The sequence below is a fragment of the Dermochelys coriacea genome, chromosome 2 (genome assembly GCF_009764565.3).
Source record: "Dermochelys coriacea isolate rDerCor1 chromosome 2, rDerCor1.pri.v4, whole genome shotgun sequence".
Classification (NCBI taxonomy): Eukaryota; Metazoa; Chordata; order Testudines; family Dermochelyidae; genus Dermochelys; species Dermochelys coriacea.
This window is the reverse complement of record NC_050069.1, coordinates 195,937,383-195,957,841: the sequence shown is the minus strand read 5'-3', so window position 1 is coordinate 195,957,841 and position 20,459 is coordinate 195,937,383. Positions and strand designations below refer to the sequence as shown.

At 43.3% G+C, this 20,459-nt stretch overlaps 1 long non-coding RNA gene across 3 annotated transcripts in view; it reads right to left on the bottom strand.

Moving 5' to 3' along the window:
* Positions 1-19,524, bottom strand: part of LOC122458941 — a 30,004-nt gene extending 10,480 nt beyond the window's left edge. Inside the window, exon 1 of one of the 3 annotated variants that reach the window (XR_006279305.1) lies at positions 19,084-19,524. This is a non-coding gene — a long non-coding RNA (uncharacterized LOC122458941). Of the gene's footprint in view, positions 1-2,973; positions 3,096-9,568; positions 10,649-19,083 lie in introns of those variants that run through there. The other 2 variants (XR_006279307.1, XR_006279306.1) reach the window with 2 other exon arrangements.
* Positions 19,525-20,459: the final 935 nt, after the last annotated feature.

Below are 20,459 nucleotides of genomic sequence, written 5' to 3'. Positions count from 1 at the left end.
TTCCTTCTCTTAAGCATAACTACCCTGTACTCTCTTGAGTGATGTCAAAGCTAAAAAGTCTTTTTAATGGTCACCATTAAATAGTAAACATTTGCCAACCATTATCATAGAGCTGTATCTGAGATACTGCACCGCCATTTTACTCCTGTCTGTAGAATAGGAAATGAATAAGGCACAGTATCTCATTAAAAAAAAGAATGGATATTTAAAACATCAGCATATTGTGCATACCACTCATCTCCTTTTCCATTTCCTTCCTATAAAACTGCATGACTAATTCCCATTCATCTCTTGAAAATGTCAGATCAAATATAAAATCTTGTTATCTATATTTTGTGATTTCTCAGAAAATTGTCTGTACAGACATACTCTTGTCACCAGCACGAACTCATGAGGGTCTGGAACATATTTGCAGCCAAAACAAAAGAGAAAAAAATCCTGTATAGTTTATTACACTACTCCTACAATGGATTCCAGAAGCATAACACCCACCAAAAGAAACAGGAGTTCCATGTGTATCATGCATCTTGGGATCAGGCCTGGTATACATTCTTATGTATTAGCTTTTAGGTTTAGATTTTTAATGTGTCATTTTAGATTCAGAAATCTATAACCAACTATATTGGATTCTACTTTACAGATGTCTTTCGCTTTGTGAATTACTGTCTATTGATAGTGAAACCTGAACCTTTGGTCAATCAATTTCTACAATGTCAACTTTTGTCTTTGTTTGACTATTGCATTATAATTTATTGAAGTTGCAAATTTGGATCTAAAAAGCACGTTGTCAACATGCATATTTCTTGAAACAATTCCTTAATTAACCACTTCTGTAGAATGTTATGTGCAATCTCAGCCTCTGATAGTTAGGCTCGGAAGGATTAGATTAAATCGGTAAATGTCAGTAAACAACCATACACATACAAACTAGAAAAAATATTTCCATTCATGATCAAAATTTACCATGTTTTTTACTATGTGACAATTTTTGTTTTAACTGTTATAAAGCTTTTAATTTTCAATCTGAATATGTACTGTCAACCATTATTGTCTGATCCCTCCCGCGATGTCCCACAACTGTGAAATTTAGAAAATTGAAAAATAAAAAATTGTCTTAAAACCCATAATTTTGCACAACTGAAAGTTTAAATCAATAAACATTTTAAGATGCTTAAAAATAGATATTATCCTTCAAAATTAAAAAAGAAATAAAAATCTAATTCTGCCAAGCCTACCGATATCATTCCAGATTATAAGTTTTGAGTGGCAGTTCAATGTTAAAATGCCAAGTTCACATCCTATAAAATGCATCTTTTGGAATATGTGCAAAACTGTGGTCTGTCACTACAAAGTGACATTGTATTATCAAGTAATATCTGGCAAGATACAGCAATTGAATTGGGTTCTGAACAGATTTGGTATTGATCCAAGCTAAAGAAATCATCTGCTCTGACTGGTTATAAATTGTTTAGAGCAGTTTATCAGGCTACTCTTACCAAAGTCAGTGTTATGAAGTGCAGAGTGAGACAGTAATTTTGGCCAGGAAAACAGGCTTTAATTCCAGTATTAAGAAAACACAATATTAACACATTGTTGTACCTCAGACAGCATTCATATTGTTGTTTTGTGAAATAGGTTTTGACAGACATTAAAGTTTCAAGCTATATAGTTAATCACTTTGCTAGTAGATGATGTCCCAAGTATGCTTAGCAATGAATGTCTCCATTATAAAAAGATGTACCTTGGTATAAACTAGTGTTGTTTGTTTAATCTAAATGGTCATTTCAGAGGAAATTGCTAAAAGACACAGTCAAGTTTTATCAGCAGTGAAGTGTTTTAGTTATTACTATTATCTATTATTAGTTTATCATAGATTTTCAGACATATAAAGAGGAAGCAATACTGTAGTTTGGTTGGCTGTACCAAGTAACACCATGTGAGATATGAGATTGCGAGACTGACAATCTATAGAACAAAGGAGGGGGTGGCTCTGTGGGCATTCTCTGGAAGCTCACCCAAAAGGAACAACATAACCCTAAAAGAGACTAGTTTCTACACTCTCCCATAGATGAGACACAGACCACACACAAATCTGATATTAGAATTAGACCCAAACAAGGGGCAGATTTAAGTATAAAGGCCCAGCGGAGCAATGAATAGTCACTCTCACTGGGGGATTACGAGACATCTGCCAGGGAACTAATGATTCCTCTTCTCCAGCCTCCACATTTATTATTTCCATGCTCTGGTGTGTTCACCCTGCTGCATCAAAAGTTATCTTCTTTTCCCTCCCTTCTGAGGATGTCTCAGAGGATCCCTCCTCTGGCTTCACGTCTCACTCCACAGGAGGTTCAACACTCAACAGGGTGCTGTCCCTCCCTACAGCTTGGTTCTCACCACACTGCCCTTGGGAATTTAAGTTTAATGCGCCCATCCACAGCTGTGGGCACATTATACTCTTAACTCAGTCTTCTTCTGCCAACCCTCAATCTCGGCGCTATTTTCACTCTGTTCCCTATGCCTGGAATGGCTTCTTGCAATTACACCAACCAACCTTACTCTGTTCCCTCAGGTCCCTCTTACAAATTCACTTCTTCCACCTAGCCTTGCACCACTAACCGCCTACCACCTCATCATTCTTTAACTGTGCTCACAAATGCAGCAAACAGAAAATTTAAAAAATACCCTTGTGCTCATGAAATTATGTGTTGAAAACAAAGCAATTGCACAGTTAAATTATTTTTCATCCCTTTTCTCCCACCTCCAATTGGGTTTTATTTTGCATTTCCCTGCATCTCAGTTAGACACTAGCTCCTTGCAAATTGGATGTAAACGCTTAGCAAACCAGATCTCTCCCCTTCCTTTGTTGATAGCATTTTACACTCACTCTGCACGGATACATATGAGTGTATGCAAGATGCAAGACAAGAGAGAATCAGGTCACATATGTCTATTTTGTAGATTGAAACTAACCTCTTTGGAGAAGAGACCTGTTGTTCTACATATCTTTAAAGTTTCCTTGAACTCGCTTCCTTGTTCAAGCCTCTTCCCTTTCTCCTGCCTCGAGACTGGGATAAAGCTGATCTGATGTTGGCACCTCCATGCCTTGAAAGCAAACCAACTATTAACATGCATACTTCTCCACTCTATCTCCGAACCCACCCCCTCCTTAGTCTTTTGTCCCTTCCAATTCTCTGCAACGAGCAAGATCCCCTTCCTAAGTTTCTTCCCCCATTTCTCTCTCCACTCTGACTCCCCCCAGTGCTGTCTCCCCAACTCAAGGGTCCCCATTAGCTGCCTTAGTGCTGCTCTTTTAATTTATAGAAGAGAGGGGGTGCTGCTGGACTGGATGGAGCAGGAGAGGGAGAGTTTCCTGGCAATGCCAAGCAGAGGAAACCTTCCCTTGTGCAGCTGCCTGCTAGCTCAGCAGATGATTGCTGGAGGCAGAGGCAAGACACAACTCCTAGAATGTTGCCTGTTGCCTAATATATCCTGGGGATCAGGGTTTTAGGGAGTTGTGGAAGAAATGTCTCCCTCTGCAGAGGAACTGGTAGGCACCACAGATGCATGCTGACCTGAATGAGTCCAGCCAGCAGGGTAAAAGACCAAAGTGCTACAAGATTTAAGAACCGCTGTACTTTGGTTACATGAGGAGTGACAGACACCATCATCATTTGCCAATTATGCCTCTTGTGGCCCAAAGAAAAAATTTAGAAGTGGATTTTTAAAGTCCTACCCTCCTTTTTTTGCGCTGGTGGGAGGGTTCAAATATTGGGATTAGTTTGCTTCATTACAAAGACTGGGCCAGTTGCAAAATTCAAAGCTAAATTTGGATTAGTTTTTGATCAGTATCATCCACCAAAATGCAGGGGTAGGTGTCTCACAAATACTTCAAATAGATCAGAGCTAGGGGGCTGGTGTGAATCCATTTCTAATGAACCCAGAGATGGTATGGCCTGGATACAGAGACTGTTTGAACCAAATGGTGTGACAGCGCTACATCCCATCTAAATAGTTCATACCGTCCTTTCATTGTTAAATGTCTAAAAGGGAAAGACAAGGAGAGTTCTGCATGTTCTCATGTTTATGAACTGTACAAAAAGCATTTTCAAGTTCCAAAAGAAGGTAACTGGCATCTCTTTGGCCACTAGTTTGTCAAACCAGCCTATGACATTTGTTTTTTCTTTTAGATGTTTCATTCCAGGCCGCATTCACTGTGACCATCTGTTTGTGGCTCAGCTACAAAGCTGTTCTTTTCACTATCATATGCTCCTTTTCATATTTTTGTTGGAAATATTTTGACAAATTAATAGATACAATGATCAAGACACAAGCAAAAAGCAAGCAGAAACACACAGTATACAGGGAAAGTAATCTTATTATGCTAAATATTCAAGTCACTGTGTGTGTTTGCCCCCTGACTTGAAGGTGCCTATTTCTTTAGTTTGTTATCTTACTGTATCAACTGATCCACTGTTTTCTCTCATACACAGTGGTCCCATACATTCACTTTTGGGAGCAACTTCTTAGGAAGAGAGTTTTTAAACATTACAACACCAGAGGAATAAACTTGCTGCACTCTTCTCTTCCACACTATTCAGGGATGTCTTCCACCTTTGTTAAAAGCAAATCATAATAAATAAAAACTTTATCCCTGCTTGAACTAATCTGGTTTCTATAAAACCTGCATAATGTACAAGAGATATATATTTTTTCTTGTTGTTTCTGATCTACACTGTTGTTTCCTATGAATCATAGAAGATTAGTGTTAGACGAGACCTCAGGAGGTCATCTAGTCCAACCTCCTACTCAAAGCAGGACCAACACCAACTAAACCATCCCAGCCAAGGCTTTGTCAAGCTGGGCCTTAAAAACCTCTAAGGCTGGAGATTCCACCACCTCCCTAGATAACCTATTTCAGTGCTTCACCACCCTCCTAGTGACATAGTGTTTCCTAATAGCCAACCTAGACCTCTCTCACTGCAATTTGAAACCATCACTCCTTGTTCTATCATCTGCCACCACTGAGAACAGTCTAGCTCCATCCTCTTTGGAACCCCCCTTCAGGTAGTTGAAGGCTGTTACCAAATCCCCCCCTCACTCTTCTCTTCTGCAGACTAAACAAGCCCAGTTTCCTCAGCCTCTCCTCGTAAGTCATGTGCCCCAGCCCCCTGATCATTTTTGTTGCCCTCCGCTGGACTCTCTCCAATTTGTTCACATTTTTTCTGTAGTGGGGGGCCCAAGACTGGACTCCACATGTGGCCTCACCAGTGCCAAATAGAGGGGAATAATCACTTCCCTCGATCTGCTGGCAATGCTCCTACTAATGGCAGCCCAATATGCCATTAGCCTTCTTGGCAACAAGGGCACATTGCTGACTCATATCCAGCTTCTCATCCACTGTAATCCCCAGGTCCTTTTCTGCAGAATTGATGCTTAGCCAGTCAGTTCACAGCCTGTAGCGGTGCATGGGAATCTTCTGTCCTAAATGCAGGACTCTGCACTTGTCCTTGTTGAACCTCATCAGATTTCTTTTGCCCCAATCCTCCAATTTCCTAGGTCACTCTGGACCCTATCCCTACCCTCCAGTATATCAGCCTCTCCCCGCAGCTTACTGTCATCTGCAAACTTGCTGAGGGTGCAATCCATCCCATCATCCAGATCATTAATAAAGATGTGGAACAAAACCAGCTCCAGGACTGACCCCTGGGGCACTCCGCTTGATACTGGCTGCCAACTAGACATTGAGCAGTTGATCACTACCCATTGAGCCCAACAATCTAGCCAGCTTTCTATTCACTTTATAGTCCATTCATCCAATCCATACTTTTTAAACTTGCTGGCAAGAATACTGTGAGAGACCATATCAAAAGTTTTGCTAAAGTCAAGGTATATCATGTCCACTGCTTTCCCCATATCCACAGAGCCAATTATCTCATCATAGAAGGCAATCAGGTTGGTCAGGCATGACTTGCCCTTGGTGAATCCATGTTGACTGTTCCTGATCACTTTCCTCTCCTCCAAGTGCTTCAAAATGGTTTCCTTGAGGACCTGATCTATGATTTTTCCAGGGACTGAGGTGAGGCTGACTGGTCTGTAGTTCCCCAGGTCCTTCTTCTTCTCTTTTTCAAAGATGGGCACTATATTTACCTTTTTCCAATCGTCCTGGACCTCCCTCAACCGCCAAGAGTTTTCAAAGATAATGGCCAATGGCTCTGCAATCACATCAGCCAATTCCCTCAGCAGCCTCGGATGCATTAGATCTGGACCCATGGACTTGTGCATGTCCTGCTTTTCTAAATAGTCCGTAAACATTTTCACCATTGAGGGCTGCTCACGTTCTCCCCATACTGTGTTGCCCAGTGCAGCAGTCATGGAGCTGACCTTGTCTGTGAAGAACGACGCCAAAAAAAAAAAAAAGCAAGCATTGAGTACTTCAGCTTTTTCCACATCATCTGTCACTAGGATGCCTCCCCCATTCATTAAGGGTCCCACACTTTCCCTGACCTTTTTCTTGTTGCTAACAAACCTGTAGGAGCCCTTCTTATTACCCTTCACATCCCTTGCTAGCTGCAACTCCAGTTGCATTTTGGCCTTCCTGATTACACCCCTGCATGCTCAAGCAATATCTTTATACTCCTCCCTAGTCATCTGTCCAAGTTTCCACTTTTGTAAGCTTCCTTTTTGTGTTTAAGCTCACCGAAGACTTCACTGTTAAGCCAAGCTGGTCGCCTCCCATATTTGCTATTCTTTCTGCACATTGGGATGGTTTGTTCCTGCGCCCTCAATAAGGCTTCTTTAAAATACAGCAGCTTTCCTAGACTCCTTGTCCCCTCATATTCACCTCACAGGGGATCCTGCCCTCAGTTCCCTAAGGGAAATCAAAGTCTGCTTTTCTGAAGTCCAGGGTCCGTATTTTGCTACTCTCCTTTCTTCCTTTTGTGAGGATCCTGAACTCAACCACTCATGGTCACTGCTGTCCAGGCTGCCACCCACTTCTAATTCCCCTACCAATTCTTCCCTGTTCGTGAGCAGCAGGCCAAGAGTTATGGCGTATGGTACCTCTAAAAAGCATCGTTGCTATCCCAAGGACTCTAATCCAACCTCCTCTGCACATATGGAGTGTCTGAGGATGGGCGGGCACAAGCCTACCCACCTCTAAAGGCCCCTCCCCACAACCTAAGGGGAGGAGCTGCTGGCCCCAGGTCTCAACTAGATTTGGGGGGCAAATGATAAAACAGAGACGGGAGTGAGGTCATAAGGTTAAAATCAGGGATCCAGAGGGGGATGCAGAGCAGAGAACCACAGACAGTGCCCACTGTTCCTCAAAGGCATCCAGGGAGCCAATGGACACAGCCCCTCGACCTCTGCAGGCGTGGAGGTTCCTTGCTCAATAGAACCAGAGTCGTTCCACTGCACAAGGAGCCACTCTGGGGTACATTCCCCTGCACGGGCCTCACCTCTTTCGCAGCCCTTTGGGCACCCATACACGAGAGGAAAGGAGGGAGCCTGGGTAAAGCACAGGAGGAGCTTGATGCCTGGATCCTTCTATCTTCCACTTGCACAGAGAAGGGTGGAAGAAGTTACTTCATTGATCTCTTTCATCCTACTCCCACTTCTGCCCAAGTATTTGGCCGGGTTACTGAGGCCAGGCACTGAGTTCTAAGCTTGCCCCAAGGCCATAAAATACATAACAGGATGCCTGGATCACTAAAATCAAACTGTAGATACCAGACTAGCAATCAGTGTCAAAGAAAAAGAGGCTAGTAGAATAACATGCTACTCTCTGCATGTTTCCATCTTGGGTCTATAAAGCAGCAGCCCGGTACAGCTAATTTATTAGAGTATGGAAGGTTGTAACAGGTGAGGCAAAATGCCATCAAAGATATCAGGCATAGTAAATGGATTCAGAGCCAGACGTTATTAGGAAATGAAGGTTTGAGAAGCAAGAGAGAAACAAAGTGATGTGGACAGGATTTCTGTGAAAGGAGAGACAGGAGAAAAGTGAGGTGACAATCTGTATGCTGCGCACAGAAACTTCCTGTACTTTCCATAAAGGAACCAAACAAACCCTAGTTAATGTGCCAGTGGCACATTTTAAATCAATTTTTCACCTCTATTTTTGTGTAAATACAAAGGTGTGGGGGGGGGGGTGGAATACGGCAGGTAGATCTGCTCATATATACTGCACTGCACATTCTCTACCCAAATTAGCTGGTACAGAGATGCATTAGTGCGGAGAGATGAGAGGAATTATGCTCAGGCTGCAGGAGCTGGGGGCGATGAAGGATCATTGGACAATCAATCTATAAAGCAATGGATCCCCAGAATGGGTGGCCCCTTGGAATCCTATCCCCTTATCCTTTCCACAGCTAGTGCTGCTGTCACGGGAGGTCCACACCATAGAGATCACATGAGGATTTACCTCTGCCTGAATACATATAAAGAAACAATGGATGGCTTTAATCTACAGTCTTGTGCTAAGGGGATATGTGCTATGCAGCAGGAGCTCTTGGAGGTGTTATTTATGAGGTGAAATCCAGGCTATGAACATTTTCCATTAACTTCAAGGGGAGCAGGATTTCGCCCAAGGCTTCTGGAAACACTGATGGAGCATAGCCCCCTCATGGAGCCTGTGCTCCACATTCTCTGTTCCCTGGGCCAGAATGAGGTGCTGTCCTGGCCCTGGTCTGCTCCAGTTGGAGTCTCTAGCACTAATAGCAGCTCCATCGTATGGTGTTCAGGGAGAGCAATGGAGGTGATCCCTGGCTTCTGTGTATGGCCATAAGATGGGGAGTTGAAAGGCTGCTTGCATCCTCTCCCGCAACTCTTATGCACCGACACATAGCCAGGCAGGCACAGTCTGACCTGGAGAGGTTAGTTATGTGTCCATCACTCCCTAATCTTATTTGTTTGAAGACTCCAATAAAAGGGAACAATTTATCCTCGCCTTTAAATGAATAAATTCTATTTAAAAGCAATTGTCATACAAACCTATCAGCTCCTCCCTGTCCCTCCCAGCTCCTCCCACCCACCACAATCAGCTGTTCAGCAGCATGCAGGAGGCGCTGGGGGGGAGAGGGAGGGGCGGGGCAGGAAGAGGTGGGGGAGGGGCAGAACAGGGCAAGGCTGAAGCAGGGGCAGGAAGAGGCAGGGTAAGTGTGAGACCTTGGGGAAAGGGGTGGAGTGGGGACAGACCAGGGGTTGAGCATCTCCCGGGAACTTGATGTCTCTGTTATATATTGGGCCTGTCAGCCTTGATAATCTCCACATAAGGTGTCAGAGACTCAAGACTACTAAGATGTGTTTTCAGAACAAACATGCCCTGGATTTTGCACTACCAAGTTAGAGTCTAGACCCTAACAGACTCTTGAGGTAATATATATATATATATTTCATGCAATTGAGAATCACTAATCATGTCCATTTTTTAATATTTATTTATTCCAAATCTTTCTTTGATCCACATCTGTAGTGCCACAATTACACAAATATGGTACTATAAACAAAAATCAAAGTTAAAATGTATAAGCTTTAGAGTGAGGGCCCACTCTGATCAGATACATACCCATTTTGCATATCCACACACATCCAGTCTGAGTAGGGCTTGATGAGGCAATGTTACCGCATAGCTTTCCATCTGGCAATTACTGTAAGAGGCTTGTTTTCAGATAAATATAACATTAGGACAGCAGTAAGAGACAATAAAGTAAACTGACTTTACTGCAGTTCCTGTGTCTGCTTGACTACACCTCCCCATCTGAGGGCTATGCTGTTTATTTCCCCACCCTGCAGGTAGAACTGAACATTTATTAGTTCCAAATCAGTTACTGCTACCTGCATTCCCTGCTCCCTCCAGGTCACTTTGCTGCTCAATTCCATCCTTTTGGGTGTTGGCCATTCCTCCAATTTTGATGTTATTTGTTCACAACTGAATTCATACCAAAAAGAGAGCTGATAAAGAAAAACAAGAAAGCAGGCATGCAAGGTGCAGAGAAAGCCTTATTTTTTTTCAGTTTAGCTCATCAAAAAAAAAAAACCAACCCTAAAAGACTACTGATTGGCTACAATTAATACATACCATCATGACCTGAAGATACTTTACTGTCTTGACAGCAACAGGTCCACAGAGCATGATTTTAGACCCACTGAATTGTGAGAGTGATACTGAATGAATTATAGTAAGGAGTAGACTGCACCTAAAAATTATGCCCACCTAGAAACATTGCTAAAGTATGTGAAAAATATCACGGCCTATGCAACCTAATCCCTACTGTAGATGCAGCTAGGTCAACAGAAGACTTCTATCAATAACTACCACCTGTCAAGGGGGTGGATTTACTGCAGCAGCAGAAAACCCCCTTTAATCAGAATAGTGTCTATAATGCCACTGTAGCACTGCCACTGCACCACTTTTAGTGTAGACCTTCCCAAAGCTAGATGGTGGTGAGCACATCTCTGTGTGCTGCATGCTGATCTATTTTACCTACATCATATGTTAATGGCCCATTGACGGACTTGCACATCATTTTTTTAAAAATTCCATCAGATTGCTGCTAGAACTAATTTGTAGAGATGAGTGAAAGAGGAGCACTAGGGCTAACTTTGACTTATGGTGTTTACTTTCTTATTAAATTCACTCTTTAAACCTGAGGTCAAGAATTGTCGGTCCTAGATTTTGAAAGGCTCATTCTCCATCCATTTAAGGGTTGGAACAAGACTTATGTTAAGGCATTTGTGTCTCAGTCTCTCTGCAAGGTCTCTGTTAGCAGAGCATCTGTCAGGATGATGGCTGCTGAGGGAACCCGTGAAATCAATGCATGCACAGCCGAACTGTCTTTCTTTCAGCAGTGATATGGATGACTGAAGCATACCTCATAAAGTTAATTTGAATGAGGGAAATGAAGGGAGGCAAAAGCAACAACCGTATGAAAATGTCAGCATCCTAGCATGCACAAATAAGATAGTTACTAGTCTAGAACGAAAGGAAGTTTAAACTAAATCAAGAATCAAGGGCATGCAAAACCCCCAGCCCCAAAACTGAGTTCTTAGGTATCCTGCTGAGGTTGCAGGATCACGAGCTGTAACTCAGTGGGCTAGATCCTCTGCTACAGCTAGCTTTGCTTGGCTGGGGGCATGTGTGGAAAAAAATAGAACTAAATGTTCATCTTTTTGGGATCCCCAATACTGGCAGCCTCATATTACAACTAATTCAGCTACTGGTGCAATTTGGTGCAGCCTCACATTACACCATTAGCTCATTCCAGCAGGCTTGGTGGACTCTTGTGCTTTAAGGCTGTCCTCAGGGGGCATTCTGCAAACTGGGGATTGACGGATTACAGCAGTACTCTAGCCACACCCCCTCTTAGCAATGGCACAGTTGCCAGGTTTCACCAAGGAGCTGCCTTGCTGGGGGGGCGGGTTCTTTTCTACTAGGAAATATTTAAGGTGAACCATACAGCACTACTGAGAAAGAAGCTACCCAACTCTTTATGCCTGCTGATTGAGTGGGGAAAAGCAAACGCACAGCTGTTGTAGGGAGGGAATAAATGTTACCTTGTCTAATCCTGGGACAAAAAGAACAGGAGTACTTGTGGCATCTTAGAGACTAACAAATTTATTTGAGCATAAGCTTTTGTGAGCTACAGCTCACTTCATCGGATGCATTCAGTGGAAAATACAGTGGGGAGATGATTTATATACACAGAGAACATGAAACAATGGGTGTTATACACACTGAAAGGAGAGTGATCACTTAAGATGAGCTATTACCAGCGGGGGAGGGGGGGAGGAGGAGGAAGAAAACCTTTTGTAGTGCTAATCAAGGTGGGCCATTTCCAGCAGTTGACAAGAACGTCTGAGGAACAGTAGGGGGTGGGGGTGGGGGGGAATAACATGGGGAAATAGTTTTACTTTGTGTAATGACCCATCCACTCCCAGTCTCTATTCAAGCCTAAGTTAATTGTATCCAGTTTGCAAATTAATTCCAATTCAGCAGTCTCTCATTGGAGTCTGTTTTTGAAGTTTTTTTGTTGAAGAATAGCCACTCTGAGGTCTGTAATCGAGTGACCAGAGAGATCGAAGTGTTCTCCGACTGGTTTTTGAATGTTATAATTCTTGACGCCTGATTTGTGTCCATTTATTTTTTTACGTAGAGACATGATGGCATATATCACCTTGGTAGATGCGCAGGTGAACGAGCCTCTGATAGTGTGGCTGATGGGACAGAATCATGCTGACTGAGGAAGGAAGAGGAGGAGGAACTGAAAGAGGAATAAAATTGGGTGATTGAAATTCACCTACTATTATGTTGAACAATGTAGATTATTTCAGCGTGAATGGCCTTGAAATTAATAATTTAAAGCACTCAATGACTGATGGGATCAGAATGAACTGTAACCAGGCAGGGGAAAGATCTAGATGAACAACTCACAGCAGTAGGGCATGAGTTATGGGGGAGGGAGGGGGACATTCATGAACACTTGGATCCTGGTTTGTCTGAAGCCAGCCAGCACTGAAAAAGCCTGAACTTTTGGAGGTTGTCTACTTTACTCTACAGGAAAGGTAACCATTGATAAGTGATGGTTGCATTTTTAGTTGTTGTTAGAAATGGTTTTCATCACTTTCTTGGATTTCTAGTTCAATCTTTATTCTCTCAAACCCAATTTTGTTTTATTATAAGTGCTCACACATCCCAGGTGGTTTACTGGAGTGGTGGCTTAAGGTAAAATTGGTAAATTGGTGGGTACACTGCACCTTTGGGTGCAGAGGCTCTGGAATATCTGCGATTAGCCAGCATCAGGGACTGGATATTACAGGGGAGCAATGCAAAGGGATTCAGGTGCACATATTTTTAACCTGTACAGCAAAGGAAGGGCTGGTGATGTCAGGGAGTTACCACAAGAAAGATTCCTTCATGCTAGAGGCAGGGGGTAACAAGATGACTCTCACTCCTGGGTGCCCTGAGAACTGTCACGGTATTTAGTTTTAGAGAGGAGACAAATAGGGGACATGGTAGACATATATAAAATAAAGAATGGTGTAGAGACTCTCCTGGGAGTGCTCCATTTACAAGGGAACTCCCCACTTAAATTAAAAGGCAACACATTTTAATAAGATAAAAGAAATACATGCATAACCTATGGAACTCGCTGCCAGAAGATATTATCGAGGCAAAGAGCCTAGCAGAATTGAAGAGGGGCTAGACTTTTGGGTCAACAGGAAGAGTAACTGCAGACAAAATGCTATCAAAGAACATTTACAAGGGACATCAACCCCTCTTGCTCCAGTACATAGACAAATAGCTAATTGCTTGGGGCTGGAAATAAGCTTCTCCCTTGGGTATCTTATTGCAAAATTGTCTATTATAGGTTAGAAGTCTTGGCTATTGCTGGAGATGGAATGCTGGACTCTAGCTGGACTTCAGTTCTCATCAGTTACGATAATCTCTTTGTTCCTTGTGGAACTGAGCAAAATTTAAGGCTAATGAAAAAATTGTGCAAAATGAATAAGCGTGGGGATTTACTGACATAAAAGGCAAATAACCTGACCAGCTAAAAATGATTGGACACATGAATAAAGAGATGAGCTTTCAGAAGAGCTGAGTGCCCACAACTTCCATTGACATGAACAGGAGGAGCAGATGCTCAGAACTTCTGAAAAAAAACAAGCAGGGCCTAGAATTCCATCTGCTTTTGTGATATTTAACCCAGCTAGTGTATCAGTCCTCATGGTTCAAGTATAAGCAGATAGCCAGAAGGGCACCTTACCCAGAGAATTTCATTGTGGGGTAGTTATGTACATTATAGTGGTGTCTCCCTTCTTCTAAAGAAGACAATTACAACTTTTTTTGGTTCACTGTAACTATGTACCCAGTGCAATTTGAAACAGATGAACTGTTACATATCTCCTGACTTTTAGGGTTTAACATCCAATCACAGTTCACTTCATCATCCTGCTGGGACATCATCTTTCAAGACCTGGGAGTAAGTCACTGGAATAGTGTTAACAGACATAGCTGAGTGGAGCTAGTAATGTGTGATGATATCATGGACATAGTCTAATAGAGTGATTTGAAGTTTCCAGACTTATTTGTCAGAGGTACACAGATCAAACTCAAGCCAAGGTCCCAGAGATAATGCACATTCATTTGTCTAATAGAAGGAAAAAAGCCCTCTCAAATGTAATGAGTTGTAAAACAAGTAAATTAGCATTAAGATTAAGCAATCTAGGTTAGCTAACTAACAACTGAAACATAACTTTCTTCTGTAATTAAGTATTCCATATGTGGTAGTGCATTTGGCATGAGTAGCTTTCACAAAAGAAAGTAGTTCCATATGTCACTGTTTTAAATTAACAGTAAACTTCTTAAAATAGCTTGGTTTCCACTTCCAGAAAGGCAGGGGCAGAATCAACTGCTCGTGAGTGCCCAGTGAAGTTTCTGTCAAAGCTGGCACTACAAATGAAGTGTACTTTATAATTAATGTGCCTGTCCTTTATCACTTGAGCCCTGCTAGAGCTATAAAACCAGTCACCTTAGCAAAGCTCTAATCATCACTTATCCTAGCCAGAGGAATGGTGTGGATATGGAAGTCAAAACGAAATATTGTAGCTCATAGCCATAATTCACGAAAATGCTTATATCAAAAATGTTGCTTAGAAGAATACACAATTACTTTGCATTGACCTGAAAACATTCATAGGGCAAGAGCGTGTATAGGCCTGCATAGGTATGCTATGGGTGGGAATGCATAAAGCCTTCTCCCCTTGTGCCGATATAGCAGCAGCCACAACTGTTGCCTGATCTATAGATCAGGAGTTATTCAGAGTTTCCAGTTTAACATTCTGTGGTTTGGCAGGGTACAACTGCCTCTAGATCAGGCACAGAATAAAACTATGATGAGAGCCTGGGTGTACACCGTAGACACTCAAACTGAGGAAAGACCTTTTGAATCTGTAATGTTTTAGTTTTGTTAGCACAATTAGCAATATCACAAACACTATGAACCAGCACAGTAGACAGAGGTAATACAATGTGTCCAGCACTATAATTTGCACACTCACATCATCCTTTGCAGGGAACTCTCCTAGTCAGTAAAATATCCCACAAGTGGTCTTTTGGGTTCCACAAAATCTCCCTGGAGCGTATGGGAGAAGTACCAACTTTAGCATAAGTTAGCTAAACACTTACCATACCTGATGCATATTCAGTAGGATTTCATCCTTTCCCCCCCCTGTTATTTGCATTTCCCAACCCTACTAATGTTGGGTGAACTTCTTCCATAGGTCCCTAAATCCATTACCTCAAACTTGTTAGCACATAAGTCAATTAGTTACTTTGGCATTCTTATAATTGAAGATCCGCTGATATTCTTAATTTAAAAAATATCTGAAGCTGGTACAAACTGGCATCATGTGGAAACCTGTCAGCAGTTTAACAACATTAATAGCATCACTATCTTGTTGTACAAGTTCATTTATGGATTAGTTACTTATGCTTTGACCTTAGGCCTCAGTTAGTTTGGCTAAGTTATTGTTTTACAAGCTTAAGAGCTGTAGGCTTTTACATTACTGCCTTAACTTATACCAACTCCATACCTACATACTTATTCTGGCCACAACATAACTGGCTGCACAACATAGTCCTTGCGTCTCCTAAGGGCAATGGAGACATAAGAAGAGGGCTGCTATTGGCTCTGTCTTTTCTGAGGAACGTCAAGGAGAATCAGGGAATGGGTGGGGTCATGGCCACAATCCTATTGCACCAGATATGGTCAGGCACAGAAGCGACACCACATCCTCTTCAAAAGGTCTGGAAGTAACTGCACTCCCTGCAGGACATTGCATTGATTCAAATACAACAGGCCTGATTCTACACAGCCTTGTACAGTGAGTCATTTTTCTACCAGTGAGTGTCCATTGTTAGCCTTCTGATTTGTTAGCCCTTTCTATCGCCTTTGCACAGCCTAAATGACTGCACAAAGAACAAGGTAGTGGAGAATCAAGCACCAGTGCTTCCCTTGGAATGGTAGGTGCACCCAATACGGAGTTTCAGTGTAGAAGGCTCAGATTGTTTTGCATTTTGTGGGTACTGAAAGTCTCCTTAAAAATAATTGATTATGTTGTCTAAAATTCTAAGGCAAGTGTTTGAAGGAATAGAGGTACACTTTGTGTGCTACTCAACTCCTTCCCTTTTAGCTGATGAAGTTTATGATCTAGCCAAAGAAAATCAAAGGACAATATTTCTGATCAATATTCCTCTGCTAGTGTCAGATATAATCAAAGACTGTGAGCCTGCTGTATTACAGAAGTGATGGGATTTAGGGACAGAGCAGATCAAATCAACTAGTTATTTGAGGTAGGAGTTCCCAGTGCTCAGCATTTATATTGCTAACTGCAATTTCCCTCAGCACAAAAATGATTTTTAAATCAACCAGAAAAGAAAGCCACATTACTCTTCACATTTGGATGTTCACCTTGACCTTTCAAATGACATCAGATGAGGAAGGACAGATCTATGAGACAATAGCTTGTCGTTGGACTGTCCTTTAAACAGAAATTGTGGTGATTATTTCTTATTTAGCACAAAGAGTGAGAGGTGTTTTACTCACTAGGGACCAGAATTTCTTTACACCCAAGCTCTTTTACACCACTGGCAATGTGAATTAAGTGGCATAAATTACATTTATAGCCACTTTACATTGCTAGAGTGGTGCAAATGGCTCTTGTTATAAAGAAGAATAAGGCCCCATTCCTGCCCCAAAGAACTTACTTCCTACATTGAGAATATAATTGAGAGTTACACCTTGTTGGGCACAGCCACCACCTTACATTCAGGATGAATGTGAAGAAGCCATTGTAATCACATAGCTTAAACTAGTGGCACATGTACCCCTGGGTTTACAGACAGGTCTTCAGGGGGTACATCAACTCATCTAGATATTTGTCTATTTTACAGACTACCTAAAAGCACTAGCAAAGTCCATACAAACTAAAATTTCATACAGTGACTTGCTTATACTGCTCAACACTATACACTGAAATGTAAATACAATATTTATATTCCAGTTGATTTATTTTCTAATTATATGGTAAAAATCAAAGTAAGCAATCTTTCAGTAATAGTGTGCTGTGACACTTTTGTATTTTTAGGTCTGATTTGTAAGCACATGGTTTAAGTGAGGTGAAACTTGGGGGTTCGCACAACAAATCAGCCTCCTGAAAGGGGTACAGTAGTCTGGAAAGGTTGAGAGCAATGGGCTTAAACAATAGCCTAGCACTCCAAACACAGGCATAGGGAAAAGCTGAATTACATGGCCCAAGGGATTTCAAAGGCAGGGACTAGGACGTTGATTGGTGGAACTGTTTTGGTCTGTGTGTGACAGGGAGACAGACACATGCACAGTGTAAGCAGGGGAATAGTCCAGCTCTTGTGGGGAACTTTCCTGGCTTCTGCACTACCCTGGTGAAGTGGGCTAGCGAAAGGATCAGAGTCCTCGCTCCCACTTCCTTTACCCAGTAGCCTCCCTGTCCTTGAGGACTCCCCTTCCACTCTCCTGTCTAGTAGAGTCCTCGTAACCCCAACAAGGCTGGGCCCAGGATTCCTGGGGGGCTTGACCCCCAACCCTGCTGCGGTCACCTAGGACAGGGGCTAGGGTGTCCCCACTCCGGGGTACTCTCTCTGCACTGGGCACTTCTCTGACCCACTGATTATTACATACAATTTGAAACAAATGCCAGTTATTTAATCAACAATTAATTTTAAAAAGAATAAGGAATAATGGGAAAGGTTAAAGGAAACACATCACCCCACTCTGTGGCAGGGACCATCACAAACAGTGTCTCTGGAACGTCAGGGCAGTTCACAGTCTGTTCCTGTAAGTCCCAGGCCTTCTTCTCAGGCTCTGACTGTGCTGTAGGGATGCTGTGGGTTGGACACTCACTCTGGTGGTGGCCACAGGCTCTAGGTGGCAGGGCCCTTCTTCCCAGCATTGCCCCTGCCCTGTCGGGGTTACCAATCCCCCTCTGAGTCTGGCATGCAGAGCCTCCTGGCTGAAGCATCTCCCTGTCCTGAGCCCACTGCCCAGGGTCCCCCCTCGTTCTCCCCAATTACTCAAAACACCCAGCTCCGGACTGCTCCAGCCCCAGCCCCAGCTCCAGCTCCAGCTCCACTCTGTCTTAGATCCAGCTCCACTCTACCTCAGCATGGCTACTGCTCTGCCTCCAGCTCCCTGGGTTGCTTCTCTGGCCCTCTGGCACTGGTTGCTGCAGCTCTGCTCCCAGGGCAAGTCTGCTCTCTCTGGGCTGTGCCTCTGGCTTTGGGGCTGCAGCTCTGCTCCCAGGACAGGGTCTGCTCTCACTGGGCTGCTTTTCTGGTCCCTCTAGATCTGGCACAGCTCTGCTCCCCAGCTCAGCTCAGGCCCCTGCTTTCTCCTTAGCTTGGCCCCACTCTGTGTGACCCAGGCAATTCCAGTTCACAGGGAGGATGGGACCTCCCTGGCCTCCTGACTCCCTGATGAGCCTGCTCGCCCTGTCATTCAGGCTGGCCTGGAGCATTGGCCTCTCCCCATTGTTCCTGGGGACTATCAGTCTCAGGGTCCTGATTCCCCATTGACCCTTCCCCTTTGAGTACTGGGAGCTAGCAACTAAAACACCCCCACTGAACATTAGTAAAGGGGCAACAGTCCCCTTACATTGGAGACACACACATGCACAGCACACGCTGATGAAGCACACAGGAGACAGAAAGCCAAGCAGGTTGAAACATGAGGCTGGTAATGTGGCCTTGAGAGAAAGGTAAGTGAAAGGTTTTTGGTACAGTGTGCTGGCTGGAAAGAGGCTTGGAACAGTTAATGAAAGAAACTGTTGCTGGACATTTGTTTCCTGCTGCATCCAGGACAATGGGACTATGCGCGCTTTTGTAAAGGAACAAAATTGCATCGTAGAAATACCAGGCTATGACCAATTCCCTAGCCCTCTGGGCAGGTCACAGGGTCAGAGAGTCCCACCCCATCCAGGGTGGTCCCTGACTTTTTCAACAGCACATTGGACCCTCAGTTCAAGTCCAGACCCATTAGTTCTTACCCCTTGTCAAGAGCATTTCCACTCCACTTTCCTCAGTGGGTTGGTAGGAGAGCCCAAGTCCTCCCTCACTACATGTTTTATGGATCCAGGAACCCTTGACGAGGCAAACAAGGCCCGATTACTACACACAGCCTTTGCTGCCTCCCTGGACCACTTCCTATCTTGCCCCATCTTAGGCTTTTGCTTCAGCCTCTTCCCAGACCCCGAGTACATCAGCACCACTCTCTAAGCCTCTTCCACCCACTTACCACAGAGCTTCACAGCAGTGACTTTCTGCTCTCCAGCTGGTTCTGCTACAAGAGCATTTTCTCCGCTCCCCTCACAGGGCAGTCCCTGACTCAGCTGGAGCCTGCCTGCTCCCTGCAGGCCCCTCTACTAGCACAGAGCTTCCTGGGAAGTCTCAGTTCCTGGTGTGCCATCCTAGCTGCCTTGGGCTCACTGTTGTAGTTCAAAAACCATTTTGAACCATTACGTAGACAGTCTCTACGTAAAAGAATGAATGGACACAAATCAGATGTCAAGAATTATAACATTCAAAAACCAGTTGGAGAACACTTCAATCTCTCTGGTCACTCGATCACAGACCTAAGAGTGGCTATACTTCAACAAAAAAGCTATTGTAGGACTAGGAATGGATGAGTCATTACACAAAGTAAAACTATTTCCCCATGGTATTTCTCCCTCCCACCCCACCCCCCACTTTTCCTCTGATATTCTTGTTAACTGCTGGAATTAGCCTACCTTGCTTGTCACCATGAAAGGTTTTCCTCCTTTCCCCCCCCCCTGCTGCTGGTGATGGCTTATCTTAAGTGATCACTCTCCTTACAGTGTGTATGATAAACCCATTGTTTCATGTTCTCTGTGTGTGTGTATATAAATCTCTCCTCTGTTTTTTCCACCAAATGCATCCGATGAAGTGAGCTGTAGCTCACGAAAGCTTATGCTCTAATAAATTTGTTAGTCTCTAAGGTGCCACAAGTACTCCTTTTCTTTTTGCGAATACAGATTAACACGGCTGCTACTCTGAAACCTATTGTGTGTAGCTAGCCTTTGAAGTGGTGGCCCGTGCAGTGAATATACCGGGCTGGTGACATGATTGTGTGTGCCCAGCTAAAGGATTTATTTGTAAAGATGGCAGAACATTGATCTCCCACAGTTTCACTGAATGGAATGTGTATCTTTCTCTTTTTGCTGTTCTGAATAAAAGTTACCCAATTTTACAACTTAAAGGAGTGTTTTGCCCTATCTATGGTTATGTCTTCACAGTCAAAAAAGTATATTTTTATAACACAGTAACTAATCCAAGTAAAATCCTACTGGAGAGAGGGCACAGGTAGTTTTTACTTTGATGTAATTTAGGGGTGGGCAAACTACAG